The sequence below is a fragment of the Lathyrus oleraceus genome, chromosome 2, assembly GCF_024323335.1.
Source record: "Lathyrus oleraceus cultivar Zhongwan6 chromosome 2, CAAS_Psat_ZW6_1.0, whole genome shotgun sequence".
Lineage (NCBI taxonomy): Eukaryota > Viridiplantae > Streptophyta > Magnoliopsida > Fabales > Fabaceae > Lathyrus > Lathyrus oleraceus.
In genome coordinates, this window is record NC_066580.1 from 455,109,844 (window position 1) to 455,125,956 (window position 16,113).

Genomic DNA, 16,113 nt, shown 5'->3' on the forward strand with positions numbered 1-16,113 from the left:
TATTATCTATAGCCGTCAAAACGTAGATAATACACTCGAAAGGGAAGAATCACCAGGGATACCGGTTACTGGGCATATAATAGGTGATCAACCGACACGTGAATTGGTTCTTACTGCCAAAACACTCATCATCCTGGAAGAGAGCAAAATGCAAACTTGTTAAAGGATGGGCATTCTATTCCACAAGGAATACGAATCTTACTCTGCTGGAGAAAAAATCAAAAGATTTGACCCAAAGAGTGCATGAGATATATTATCTATTACCATCAGAACGTAGATAATATACTCACATGGAAGATTATCCATAACCGGGTTGTAGGTTGACAAAGGATAAATCGACCTAAATCGTGAATTGGTGTGTGTTCCAAAACACTCATCATCCTGAAGAGAGCGAAAGCAAACTTGTTAAAGGATGGATATTCGATTCCACAAGGAATACGAATCTTACTCCACTGGGAAGGACAAGACTTCAACCAAAGAGTGCATGAGATATATTATCTATAGCCGTCAAAACGTAGATAATATACTCGCAAGGAAGATTATCCATAACCGGGTTGTAGGTTGTCAAAGGATAAATCAACCGAAAAGAAAGGCATCGGGATACCAGACTAAGTATGTAAAGATGACCGATCAAGAGGGGAAACCACAAACATTACCGGCAAACGGTGAATGAAAGAGGACCCACTGAGGATAAAATGGCTTACTCGGAGCAATTATCCAAAAGGAAGGGGAAGACCCGCTGGGGATAAGATTGCTTAATCAAAGCAAATATCCAAAAGGGAAAAGGACTATCAATATCGAAAACTGGATAATGATAACCGCAAAGAGGGGATTACATCTACCGGTTCGTAGGTAGAAAACCACGAAAAAGTAACCGTCATCGACTAGGATGAGCACAAGGGTTGACTCCACAAAGGGGAGAAAAGAGGGTTCACATCTACCGGTTAGTAGGTAGAAGACCACAACAATCTGCTGAGGAACAGAATGGGAGAAAATAGGATTTACAACTACCGGTTAGTAGGTAGAAGACCACAGACTCCACTGGGAATAAGGTGAATGATTGCTGGTTAGTGAGCAACTATTCATTTATACCACAGGGAAGCACAAGAGACAGCCAATAGGAAGCCAATTTAGGATCGATCCAAAAAGGCGAACTGAATCAAGACTCATCCTAATGAGGAAAGAACTCAATAGGGAAAACCCATCTCGTTATGTGTGTAGGGAGGGAACGGAAACAACCGTCATCCACGAGGATATAACTCAGTGGGGAGTGCAGAAGGAAATGGTAGACACTTTCTGCTTAAGGGGATGACTCTATATGAAGAGATCAGACACACCAACATCTGCTTGGGGAGATCTACTAGGGAGATCTGTATCACCAATTAGCAGGAGACAACAATCAACAGATATACGGCAAAAGATGCAACATGAATATCTGAATGTTATGATTATGCGTATATGCATTATGCATGATGAATGCTGACAAACAGACATGTCTAACACACATAGGTCCAGGGATCAACCACCTGGTACTACCCTTCCAGAGGGAAAGCCAAAAGATCATCCGAGAGCAAAAGAGATCTGTCGGAGACTGGGATATCAGGGGACAACACCATCCTGCAGGGGAGGAAGGCCACAAGAGGCTGCCGGAGGGATCATCAGTCACAACCGGAGAAAAGAGTTTATAGCACAGGCAGACACTGCCACAACAACAACTCATGCTGGGGTCAAAGATACCAAGAAGCAACCAGATCTCTGGTGGGAATAGATAGGCATTGATAAAGTTCATTATGCCAACAACTCCGCTGGGGATCTATCCGAGGAAATGATGGAGTACTGGGATGTCAATCCACCAAATACCGAATCTTCAAAGAAAAGCACCCATGTTGGGGAAAGGAGAAGACTGCTCTGCTGGAGAGAAGAAAGTTGAAGTCTTCAACAAACACTCTGCTTGGGAACTGGCCCACAAAAGTGTCCAAATAGCAACCTACTGGGGATGACCCACCATAGGGCTCAAGCAACACTCTACTTGGGATGACCCACAATAGGGCTAATAGGGCTTGGAGGAGGAATGCTGCACTGCCGGGGAAATGAAGATGAACAACTTCAAACAATACTGCACTGAGCATCCTCGCTGAGGAGAAACCATGAAAGGTTCTACAGGAAAAAGATACAGTTATGCTAGAGATATGAACAAAAGTCTTACCCTGTTAGAAATCATACCACCCTTGGAAGAACACTAAGAATCTCCTGAGTATCCTTCAATCATTGTGAATGTTCACTTTGTTTAAAAACAATTTGTGAAAGATTTGTTTATTTTGAAAACAATGATATTTTATCAATTAAAACATGCAAAACATTTGTTGAGTTGAAACAAATAAGAGTGCAAATAATCGGATAAAAGCTCAAATTGATTTGATGGAATGGTAGTCTGCGAATGGCAAGACTCCATAGATCTGTACAAGTTTGAAATTGGTGATATATATTGGAAAGGGCTACATTGAACATAATGACCATTTCTCCACCAATTCCGAATTTCGATGTATTCGAAGCTTCAGTCGACGATGAATCAAGAATTTTCTGGCGGATGACAGATGTAGAATACAGTCTTGTCAGGATGCAATTACTTGCCAAATCCCTAATTTTTGCCTAGATTGCCCCAGTGTGAGGTACTCAATCTAGCGGGATGCAAATTCTTTTTTTTCAATGTCTCTAACTTTTGCCTGGATCGCCCTTTCGGGTTTTCAATCCACCGAGACGCTCCTTTTTTCCTAAGTCGCCCTTTCGAGGGTTCAACTTAGCGAGCTATTCTGTTTTTTAGGCGAAGTATTTCTTGACTGCATCTGAATTCACAAGACGAGTGAAATCCTCCCCGTCCATTGTTGTAAGTGTCAAAGCACCGCCTGAAAAGGCTCTCTTGACAACATATGGACCTTCATAGTTTGGAGTCCACTTGCCCCTGGAATCGGGCGCGAAAGACAAGACTTTCTTAAGCACGAGGTCACCTTCTCGGAACACACGAGGCTTGACCTTCTTATCGAATGCTTTCTTCATTTTCTGCTGATATAACTGACCATGACACATGGCAGTTAATCTCTTCTTTTCGATCAGATTCACTTGGTCGTAACGACTCTGAATCCATTCAGCATCAGTCAACTTGGGATTTGAGGGTGCTATTATTCTTTTGTTTCTTTCTTTCTTTTTTATTTCTTTTGCTTTTGCTTTTGATTTTGATTTTGATTTTGATTTTGATTTTGATTTTGATTTTGATTTTTTTTCACCCTCCTCTTTCTTTTTTTTCTTTTTTTTTTGATTACATTTGTAATGCCCCAGTTTGACTGTTTTGCTGATTCTCGAGATGCAGCCGAGTGATCTTCTTTTCTTGCTCAAGAAGTCGGGAAATCTCGCCAGGAATCCTTTCAAGATCATCTTCCTCTGCTTCGAATACAGGGAATTCAAATTTGGGAGATGGCGTTGGATCATTATGTTCAATGGGTTTTAGAATCAACCTGCATAATGATTTTGATATGAAAAGCTTTTTTGGAAATCAAACAAGGCAATCATTATGCATATGAAAAGATTGCTTTTATTCTTGTTTTTAGGGTTTTTTGTGATCACCAATTTCATGCAAAAAACGAAAAGGGAAAACAAATGGAAAAACAAATGTTTCAACACGAATTTATTTGAATAAAAATATCATTGCACAAATGTTGCCAACAATGTCATTACTTCTCCTTTTGGCATGGGAGAAGGGTTTTTAAACAAAGTGATTATTACTCTGACTTATGCATGACTGTAGGAACATCCACAGCGACCCAAATGTGGCAGATCCCGCAAGGGATGACAAATGTCAGTATCCTCTGCATCCTCACTCTGATTGACGTGGATAAAACCTCCACTCTTGAACAACCCTTTTCGTTGAAGACCTCAGAAGAAAAGCCAACGCCAGCCCGGGACTTGTTGCCTTCAAGCTTGATTACCATTGGGACCTAAGTCCTCAAAGCTCAGAATACCTGATCTCATAAGGTCTTGAACCTTATTCTTCAACTGAAAGCAGTTGTCCACATCATGGCCAGAAGCACCCGAATGATACACACAATGCTGATCAGGCTTATACCACCACTGAGGGTTGACGGGTATAGCCAGTGGGTCTCTGGGAGTAATCAAGTTCCGCTCCATCAAAGAGGGATACAGTTCTGTGTATGACATAGGAATCAGATCAAAAGTGATCTTCTTCCTCTCATTACTCGTACTAGCTTGATTACCATTGCGAGGCTGGTTAGCCTGCTGTTATTGAGGTTGAGTTGCTGGAATAGTCACAGCAACGACTTGACGATATTGTCTTCTGTTCACATTCCTCTGATGGTGTACAACATTTGTTCCACCCTCTCCCCTTCTGGGTGCCCCAGAAAATGGCTTCTTAGAACTGGAAGAGCTTGAAGAGCCAGAATCTCGAATCTTTCCTGCTTTGATAAGACTCTCCATTCTTTCTCCACAGATTACAACATCTGAAAAGCTACCAAACGGGCAACTCCCCATACGGTCCATGAACACACCCTGCAGGGTTCCAATGAACATATCGGTCAGCTCTCTCTCCAACATCGGAGGTTGCACTCTTGCGGCTAGTTCACGCCACCTCTGGGCGTACTCTTTGAAGCTCTCACCAGATTTCTGACACAAACTCTGCAGCTGAGTTCTGCTCGGAGCCATATCCATGTTGTGCTTATACTGCCTCAGAAAGGCTTCACCCAAATCCCTCCAGCTTCTAACAGACTCCCTCTTCAGGTCCATGTACCAGTCCAAGGACGCTCCAGACAAGCTGTCTTGGAAAAAGTATATCCACATCTTCTCGTCGTCAGTATATGCGGAGATCTTTCTGTAGTAGGCCTGCACATGGGTGCGAGGACAAGAAGTGCCATTATATTTGTCAAAAGATGGCGCCTGGAATTTGTAAGGGATCCTCAGCCCATCAACCAGTCCCATATTTGTTACATCAAAACCCAAAGAGTTCTGACACTCCATGGCACAAATTTTCTTAGCAAGGGCGTCAACTTTTCTATCCCTCTCTTCAGTCCTTCCAACCTCATCACCATCACTGAGGAGCGTGAACATATCCTCTTGTCTATCAACCGACGGTGCAGGATGACGAACTGGAGCACGGGTCGCTCTAACATTAGCAATCTCTGGAGCGATAAGTTGTCCGTTGATTCTGATACCCCTCAATTCATCACCCACGGCATAGTTATTGACGGGAATGGTGGCAGCAACATTGTCATTAACAGGGACTCCCTCTGGTGAAGCACGGTTGACCGGTGGAATCACAGCTTCCTGTCTCTGGGCTAAGGCTCGCAGCTCCTCTTGCCCTTGCACAACACCCTGCATCATGCTCATAAACTGGGCCATGTTAGTCCTCATCTCTGCCAATTCAGCTTGAACTTGATCCATGTTTCTCTGTTGATTCAGTCTTGTAGCGTAGCGGTGCGGACGACGATCAACAATCCTGCCTAAGACAGGAACCAGAGTGAGAAGTCTCCTCAAGAACACCTGTAATGCAAGAATGATATGTGTATGATGCGTATGATGTGTATGCTGTTTATCATGAATGATCCTGAAAAAGGATATGCGTATGCGGGTTAACTTTTTTCCTTTTTTGCATTTTTCATCATTCATTTTTTCATTTTTATTTTTTGCATTACTTTCTTTTGAAAATAAATATGCTATGATACAAACGATGCAACTATGACTGGCTGGCTGTGCATCACAAGGCACAGGATCAGAGCTTCGGCATGAATTCGGAACCGGAAACCACAAATCAAAGTCATCTGGAACCCAAGGTCATCTGGAACCCATACTTCAGAACCAAGTCACCAACAAGAACCAAGAGTCACCAACAGTACCTGTAATAATCATTCCCTCCCCACTCACGGGTGTCATCTAGGCCAGGGTAAGGTCAAGAGAAACGCAGGATAAACAACCCTTTCCAGAATATCATCATATGCACACCAGGTGTATGCAACGATAATACCCCATCAGAATCTGAACTGCTCGTGATACCATGTTCCGCTAAGTGGCTGCCGTACCACCCGCTTCCCATGAATCACTCTATTTCTAGGTGCCCTAGAGTTCACTCATAGCCTGGGTATTGGGCCTTTTACCTCTTGTAACTCCCACCCAACAGGGAAACATATACACAGCCAACACAATGAAAATATGATGCATGCAAACATAGATGCAAGTATATACAATCACATCATAATAAACAAAATGCAATAAATAAAGCAGTAAAAGCAAACAAAACTATCCTAGAGAGCACTAGGATTGACTCGCTTAGGGAAGATAGACCAGCAAGAGGTCAACTTCTCTAGTTCCCCAGCAGAGTCGCCAACTGTCACATTACGCAAAAAATCGGCGGGAAAAAGACACAGAGCCGCCACCGTGCGTTATTTATCCCAAAGGAGGGAAAGGAAACGCTCGAAGTAAACCTGGAAAGGAATGGTCTCACGACCAGAGATTGATAAGATCGGGAGTTGGTTATGCGAAGGGAAGGTATTAGCACCCCTACGCATCCGTCATACTCGACGGGATCCGTGCTCAGAAAGAATAGAAGAAAGGTTGCTGAATATCTGCTCAAAGAATGCACACACACTGGAATGAAACACAGGTGAAAGACGGAAGAAACCGGACTCAGCAGGATGTCGCATCCTGGGCCTACGTAGTTTGTCAGACACAAACATCAGAGTCGACGTAGTTCGGGGAAACGGGAAACGTACTCGCTAGGACATCGCATCCTATGCATACGTATCTTCTCTAACCAGAGGAAGAATCAGAGCACTCGTAGCTCGGCTAACGCACGCCTAACAAAACACTGAAACGGGACGCTGAGACATCAAACGAAACACACAACTGGAAATAGACTACCAATGGCTGGGCTTACGTCCGACTCCGAACAAAGAAACGCAAATAGGAAACCGAATGCCAATCGCTGGACTTACATCAGACTCCAAACAAAGAAACGCAAACAGGAAACCGAATGCCAATCGTTGGGCTTACATCAGACTCCAAACAAAGAAACGCAAACAGGAAACTGAATGCCGATCGCTGGGCTTACATCAGACTCCAAGCACACACGCAAGAAGAAGGAGGGTCTCGATTGCAACTAGGGCAAGAGAAAGGGGAGGTCTCAATCGCAACGGGGGCGAGAGGAAAGGATCAAAGTTAGTTGTTAGTCAAACTCGACAAGACATCGCATCTCGTGCCTACATATCTCATCTGAACATGAGAATCAGAGTTGCCGTAGTTCGGCTAACGCACGCCGAAACAAAACACACGGAACAAAACAAAAAGGGCGCCCGGAGAGATCAACTCATTTCCTGCCTACGTACCTCATCTGGTATGAGGATCAGGGTGACGTAGTTCCCCTTAACAGGGAAAAAGCTTCTATCCTAACCAGAGACTAGGGAGATAACAGACTACTAGGGAGACTACGACTCGAGCCTAGAAGTTGTCATGCAAACGATCCCTATGTTGAGGTCTCTAATCAGGTCCTAACTCGCACAGGAAGCAAGCTAGCCTAAACAATAAGTAAGCAAGCACAAGCACAGGTGAACAGGTATCACACGCTATATGCAAACAAGTGGCTCAAACAAGGCTGGGCTTTAGTCAAGGGGTCATATAAACCTTGACAAACAAGCCAACTGGAAGGGGTGTCTGAGGCTCTTAACCACTGACATTGATCGTCAGGGTGAGCAGATGAAGAGGTAATGAGGATAAGACCTCATAGCTCTTAACCTGGGCCTGGGTGAGCTTCAAGATAAAGAAGGTGTGGGAGTCCAGAATGAGGAACTCTATTCCACTTGACTGACTCTATGTACAAGGATCTTGGGTGTTTATCCAAAATGCATAAGCACGTAGTGCGAGCAAGATGAAAGACTCAACTGAATAGTAGGGGATAGATTGCACATCCCTTATATCTGCCAATTGCCTCTTCACTTAGGAGGACTTGAATTACAAGGCACAAAGATAAACAAGCACAAACATTGCCTCTTAAGGAGGGCTTCAGACAGGTGCCTGCCAAAGATAGCAGGTCTTCCAGACTACATGAAGTCAGAGGTCATTACCTGGGTGGTATGCCAACCACAAGCAAAGCAAAGTTCAAATAATGAACTTAAAGCAGCTAATGTACCTGTGTAAACAACCAAACAATCAGTATAGTATTCGGACAAAACAATCAGAAAGTCCAACAGTGAGACAACCAATCATTAGACAATGTCAATGCAAGGCATAAGATGCAAGCAAACTAAATTAGTTCATCATCCACAATACCTACACAACAGCAAGGTTAGTCAACCAAAATAACTTGTATCTCAAGTGATGAGATCACATCAACCAATGTGGCTAAATGCTTGAAACCTGAAACACAAAGTCCAAAGGATGAGAACAAACCACTAGCACAAAGGCTAGGGTCAAAGTTGAGGTAAAAAGTCAAAACAGAAGCTAAAACTCAACATGAATCACATTTAATCTATCATGAACATGTCCTAAATAGTACCAAATCAAAATCATCAAGCAAAGTCATGTGGTGAACAAAATATGGCAAAGACACACAACATGATCATCAATTGGACATACAAGTGAGAAAATGCACATTAAATCAGAAATGACTCAAACAATTTTGGAAATTTTCACGAGCATACAACATGTCCAATACAATCATCATACCAAAAATTGTAAACAGAAGAGATCAATTGGTCTATCAATGAAAATGATCAAATAGGACATCCAATTGTGTGACATGCATTGTCACACCATATTAACATGTACATAAAACAGGGATGGAACATGAGAAAAATATCAAACCAAGCCTAAAAGGTCAATTATCATGTTAATAATCAACACACAAAATTTCATGGACATTGGATTAGTTTTGAGCATTTCACATTAGAAAGAATGGAGCAAGGTCATAAAAGCATACATGCTCAATCAAACAGTCACAATTTAAATTCCAGCAAGGATAAAATCCAGAAATTCACACCAAAAAATAAAGGACAAACATGTGAACAAGTAGAAAAAAGAATGGAATTATTTAGATCAAATTTCAATTTTATATGATTTTTCAAAGTTTGGAAAAAAGGTTGAAATAAGATGGACAATGCATATAATATCATGGAGGGAAAATGGATGAAGGAATTAATTTGAAAAAAACGGCACAGGCAGGAATCGAAGCAGGTGAGCGCTGGAAACAGAAAATAAAAATCCAAAATGGTGCAGCATGGAATCGAAGCGAGGGAGGAATGCGTTGGCAAGGCTGAGTCACGGTCAAAGCGCATGTGGCGCTAGTCCAGAGAATGTGAGCCTATCGTTCTGCTAGCAAGGCGCTTGCGTGGATATGAATGGGACAAAAACCCTAGGCCAGCTCTGCAAGAACCAGACGGTGGCCCTAGCGACTGTGCACGGCAGAAAACACCGTCTTCCTCGTGAAGACGGTGAGGAACAGTAACAACATCAAGAAATTTTTTCTAGAATTTCGAAATCTATATATCATTGGAACGGTCATGGCATGAGGATTACAGATCAAGCATTAATTCAGTCTAAATCATCACCAATTATGCAAATCGAAGCAAAGTATATCATACATTCAAAAATTCAATCACATATATCTCAGCCAATAGTTCATCATTTTCAATTCTAAAAGCATCAGCAGAATCAGCATTCCAAGATCTACACTAACATGTCAATGGATTAAAGGATTATGAGATTCAAAAAATTAACCTCTTGAAGAGCAGCTTCTGGAAACGCACGATTCAAAGCTTCCAATGATCCAAATCAACTCCTGAGATGCTAACTTGAAGCTTTGTGCAATAAGTGAGGCTTGGCACGTCCTAGATCCAGCTCAATTCTGAACTTCCATACTTGTGTTCTTGCTTGGAGTATACATGAATTTGAGGTAAAATCCACCAAACACACGTTTAATCTTGCTCAACAACACTCCATGTTCATGATTATGCAAGAAGATTCCAGGTTTATGTGTAAAATTTTGGAAATCAGTGAAGAGAAAATTGAGAGTGAAGATGGATTTCTAGATCTGAAACTTTGTGTAATGAGCAATACAGTTACAATTAACCTTATATACCTCCTGTTAATTAATCTGAAAACATGATTAGGCCAAGGCTAATGGAGATTAGGAAGATATAAGGCGTATGCACAAATTACCATTTCACCTCATGCATGAAAGTCCTACGTGAACAGTAACAAAAGAGGGCCCAAATTCACTCAAAATCAGCCCATGCACACATTAGAATTGGAATTATATTCATGTGATCAACCAATTTTGATTTTGGCAATTTCCCTTCAAAAATAGCATGCATGAGCAAATGGTTGTGTGAATGAATTTCATGCCATGTAATGATGCATTTGGAAAATATATGTCATGAGGAGAATAATGCAAAAAGAGGCACTCAAATTGGAGTCTTGGTTCAAAAGATATGGCATTTTGAAGTTTCAATCACACTTGGCAATGATTTGATCATAACTCCTTAACCATTCATCATAAATTCATGATCTTGGACTTTTTGGAAATGGGAGAGAAAGATATTCAACTTTAATGTTGGACAAAATTTCATTTGAAGCTTATTTGATGTTGGAAAGTTGAGTTGAAGTTGGTCCAAAAACTTGCCATTTTTGGAAACTTGAAATTACAGGTCATTTTCCATTTTGGGAAACTGTTGATCTGGCTTCAAAATATTCAAGGTATGAGTTTGACATGTTGAATAAACCTGTTTGGGACATGAATGAAGTGTCTCAAACCATTTCTTCACCTCCTAGCCCTCAGTTGACTTTCAATTGACTTTTATGGGCCCCAGATGACTTGGACATGTACTGATGACCTTGAGCCTCTAACACTTGGTTAAGTTGCTTCAAAATGATCCTTGGTTCATTGTAAGCTCTCTAGAATACTCATGTGGTCTCCATCTCAATGAAATGCTTGGTCTCTTGCACAGATGAATCCTCTTGATGCCAGTCTTGACTGATAAGATGCAATGTACTATGCAATGATAATGTATTGTTAATGAGATGTCAATGACCTAAAAATGAAAATGTATGCATGAATGGGGGGTGAAAATTTGAGGTGCTACAATGAGATCCCATCTCACTCTCACTCAATCACACCAGTGATATTAAACAAGAATTACTTATGAAAAGAAGACACTCTTCAAACACACACACTTGATCTTACTTAGCAACTTCAATCAAGTAGACACATACTCATGCTTAAAAGCTTTGAGTGACAAATTACAACTCAAAATTCAGACCAATTCAATCATCTATAGATGAATTGAATGGCTTATAATTCACACGACCATACAAGACTTAAACCCTTATTCTCTCTCAATATTTCGCTCTGTATTTCTTGTGTATCAAATCAGGTTTTCCATGTCCTTTTTATAGAAGCTTTCAGCTTGGCTTGGACATCATAAAACCCTAAAATTATTTTCCATTCAAATCTTCTTATGACAGTTGGTTAGATCTCTTTGGAAAATAAGTTAAATCACGTTGTAATCATTGATTGATTGCGTTTGCAATTAACTCATCAATCAAACATAGATTGCTATTAAAAGCGCAATCATATAACACATAACATTCAGACTGAATGTTCTGTGTACAAATGTCATGACATCAGGTCTGACATCTTGGAACAATCCTGCATAATTCCATTTTAAATATCCAGCAGGTACATAATATCAAATGTCATGACATTGGGTATGACATCCTGAAACAATCCTGCATAATTATATTTTCAACATCCAGCAGGTATAAGACATCTTATGTTAAGACATCATATGTAACATCTTGTGAACACTCTTTGTTTTACCAAAATTACTGCCAACACTTAGAACCAACAAACTCCCCCTTTGACAAATTTTGGCTAAAACATATATCAGTCCATTTTGTTCACAAGAAAAACACATCAGCAGTTAAACAACATAACAGCAGTTTAAGCAGCAATAGAAGCAAACAGAATTACTAGCTATAATAGCAACTAGTAAAACACACAAACAAACATGCTAAAATACATGGGTATTTCTTCTCCCCCTAAGTCTGTTCAACACAGACATCTCTTTTAACAACAACAACACCTGTAACAACAACACCTGTAACATTCAGAGTCACCCTCTGACATCTCCTTCAACATCACCTGTGCAACACAGAACATGCACAGAACATCAGACATCTCCTCCAACATGTTCCACATCTCCTTTAACATCATCAGCTGTTCATCTGTTTATCACACCCTACAGTTCTCCATACACAGCTCCACATAATTAACACACTCTACAGTTCTCCACAAAATACCTTCTCCCCCTTTTTAGTCAAAATAGACCAAAGGTGACCAATTAGACAAAATAAATGTCAATCAGTCCTGCAGAGAATGTCACAAGAGATGTTATAACATATAAAATGTTAAAACATAAATGTCATGTGGTACAAACCATAATTATACACAGCTGCAATAGCTGAGATAATCAGAAATCCCTGGAACTCATAAAGAGCCCAAATATTACATCATGGCATCAGAAAGGACTGCCAAAAATTACAAACATTCAAACAGAAAAATAACAAAACATCCAAGCTTCCAAAACATCCATAACAACATTCAGAATAACATCCAGAACATACAGTCTTCATAACAGGGGGACCTTTACAACTTAGTATGAGGAAGTACCATCTTCTTCACCTTCAGATTCAAAACTACCACTAGATTGATCTTGAGAATTGGACCTCTCACTTGAGGTATGGGCATCTGACTCCTTGGCTGTACCAACCTTATCCATGTCTTCCTGCTCCAAGCTACTAATGAGAACCTCTAAAGCCTCTTTCCTAGTCTTGGCAACCCTAATCCCAGTTTCCAGCTCCTTACAAGTTTCCTTCAATTGAGCAATCAAGCCACCTTGAGAGGCTGACTCCTTTCTTGCAGATGTCATGACAATATCATTGACATGGCTTCCTTCAAATAACTTGTAGTGAATGGACGATGGAGGCTTCCTTCTGCTGGGAATATCACTTGTGTTTAGAATACCAGGTTGTTGGCTTAAAATAATTCCACAAATGATAGAGGGAAAGGCAATAGGCAGCTTTACTACATTAGTGGAGGCATGTCTAACAATTTGTTCAAACATGAACCTTCCAAAATCAAAGTTGAGCCTGGTTCCAATATCATAGATAATTCTTCCAAGACCATTAGAGATAGTTGAGATATGGTTTGTTGGCACCCAGTTGGCTGAACCAATCTTATGCAAGATGGCATATTTAACAGTTAACTTGCCAGCTGATAGATGCTTCTTACTTGGTCATTCCTTGACTTAGCCATCAGTAATTGTCCTACAGACTTTATTGTCTGTAGCCTCTAACTCGACACCTCCTTCAGTTCCTTTCCCTAGGAACTTATTGATTATAGTTGGGGAGAACCTTACACACCTTCCTCTCACAAATACCTTGCAAAATTCTTTGCTACTTTTGTCAGAAATATCCTCTAGGATATTCACCACAAACTCCTTCACTAACCCTTCAAAACATTGGGGCAACACAACAACTGTTTTCATCAAACCATTAGTCTTGATTAATTCCATAACCTCATTCACTTCTACAACCTCCTTCCCAAGTTCCCTCTCCACAACAACTCTTCTCTGTATAATAAACTTCCATTTGGCAGCACCATCTTCCAGATGGAAGGAAATGTTATCCAAATGCACAATTGCAACCTTGGCTGGAGACTTCTTAACAGTCTGCCTTTTAGCAGGAGAGATGTCTGGGACATCGTCTTCGATATCATCTTCAGAGTCAGAAATCTCTCTGACCTTCCTCTTCTTGACCTCTACTTTACTCCATGATTTGGAGGGTCCTACACCAGCAACCTTCTTACCTGTTCTGGCTGTCAACATCTCAGCCACAGTCTTCCCTTTCCCGGTCTTCAGTTTCTTTGCAACACTTGGTTTCACATGATAGACCAAGGTGTCATCTTCCTCTTCTGAACTCTCTTCCTCAAAATCAATAACCTTCTCAGCAGTTTCATGAGACATATCTACTAGTTTCTTACTAGGCAAGGTTTTACCTAGAGAGCATAGTCCCTCAGCAACCATGTCTTTCTCTGATCTAGATGACTCATCATCTTTCTCAATTTGGGGTTCCACCTCAGGTGAGGGGTCCCTTCTAGACAAAGGGGTCGAAACACCCTTGACTGCATGCCCTTCGTTAAGAATCCTAGTTACCTGATTCCTAATGACACGATCTGTATAGTGCATGTCATCCTTAGGAGGAGGGTTATCAAGAATGTTACCTTGATTGTTTCCAGTCATGAAAGAAGGGCCATGGGCGTCTCCTGGAATAACAGAGAGGGGAATAACCTCCAAAATATCTTCATCCAAAAACTCCATGGAGGGAGTCCTTGCTTTGTGAGTGGGTTTTGATCTAGAGAATGAGGGATATTATGACATTTTGTTGATCTTTTGAGAGAAATGTTGTTGCCCTAGCAGAGGTTGTCTGAGAAGTTGGATAAAGATGGAAATAGTTGTGTTGAGGTAGCGTGTGGAAATGACACAAATACCAGTTCCAATACTAGGTAATGATTTATCATAAATGTGGCACTTTCTTTTAAGTGGGTAGACAATATTTTTATTACCTTTTCCAATCCACTTTAATTGCTATAAATTCTTATGAATACAAATCCCCAATTTCCCTCTTAAACATTCAAACTGATTAGCATCCCAAGCCTTTTTAAATTTGTCAGCTAATTGCATTCCATGCTTCAGTGCTATGATTTTCTCTTCCACAAATTCTCTAGTGAATTGTTGACAAATATCAATGTGTTTAGTCCACCTGTGCTGAATAGGATTTTTGGAAATAGTTATAGCACTCAGGTTGTCATAGTACAATGTCATGACATCTTGTGTGACATTGTATTCAGTCAACATTTGTTTCAACCAACCCTGTTGAGAACAACTACTTCTAGCTGTTATGTATTCGGTTTGATATATAGCACAACCATCATTTTCATCTTTCAAATGAGTAGGAGCAAGTGTCCTTTTATGATCCGCATTCTCCATGCCACCCTTCTTAACCTTGTTCTTGGCATATTTGCTTTGAGATAGGAAAATAGACTCTTCTATCTGCTTGACTTGTAGCCCAAGTCCAACAAGGCTCATCTCAACCTTAGACTGCATTTGTCTAACAACATGTTCTACCATTTGATCTGACCTCCCACCAAACCCAATATTATCCATATCTATTTGAGTCACCATGAGCTTTCCTCCTTCATTTTTCACAGATAGGGTCTTGTCAATACCTCCCTTCTTGTAGCCATTGTTAGTGAGGAACACTATGAGTCTCTCATACCAAACCCTAGGAGGTTGCTTCACACCATAGAGGGCTTTCTTCAATTTGTACACATGCTTTGGAAGGTTTGAATCTGTGAGTCCTTTAGATTGTTCAACATATACCTCCTCTTTCAAGTAGCCATTCAAGAAGGCACTCATTTGAAACAGTTTGACCCTCAAAATACATGCCACTCCATGCAATAATCTAATGGACTCAGGGCGAGCTATGACATTTGTTCTTTCAGGTCTGAGAACCAGTCCCCACACTTCATTCCTCTTGAATTGACCTAACTCCTTCTGTATGGCATTGATCCAGAACTCATCAGCCAAGGCTTCCTTGACATTCCTAGGCTTAATCTTGGACACAAAGCAGCCATATGAGATCACTTCCCTTGATCTAGTTGTGACCCTTTTATTTGGATCTCTCTTAATGATATCTTTGGTATGATCCTTTTGAACTCTGATGGAGGGTCCCTTGTTGATTTTGTCAGGTTTAACTTGAGGAGGTTCATTCTCCTTATCTGAGAAGTCAGTTGGGGAATCATTCAGAGATGTCTCAACATCATCTGTGACATTAGTCTATTGGTCATCAATCACAACATTAATAGATACCATCACTTTAGTTCTGGAATTAAAGACTCTATATGCTCTACTGTAGCCCATAAATAATACTTTATTAGTTTTTGGATTCATCTTCCTTCTTTGTTCACTTCTAATTTTGATAACTTGACTTTCCTTTTCTCCT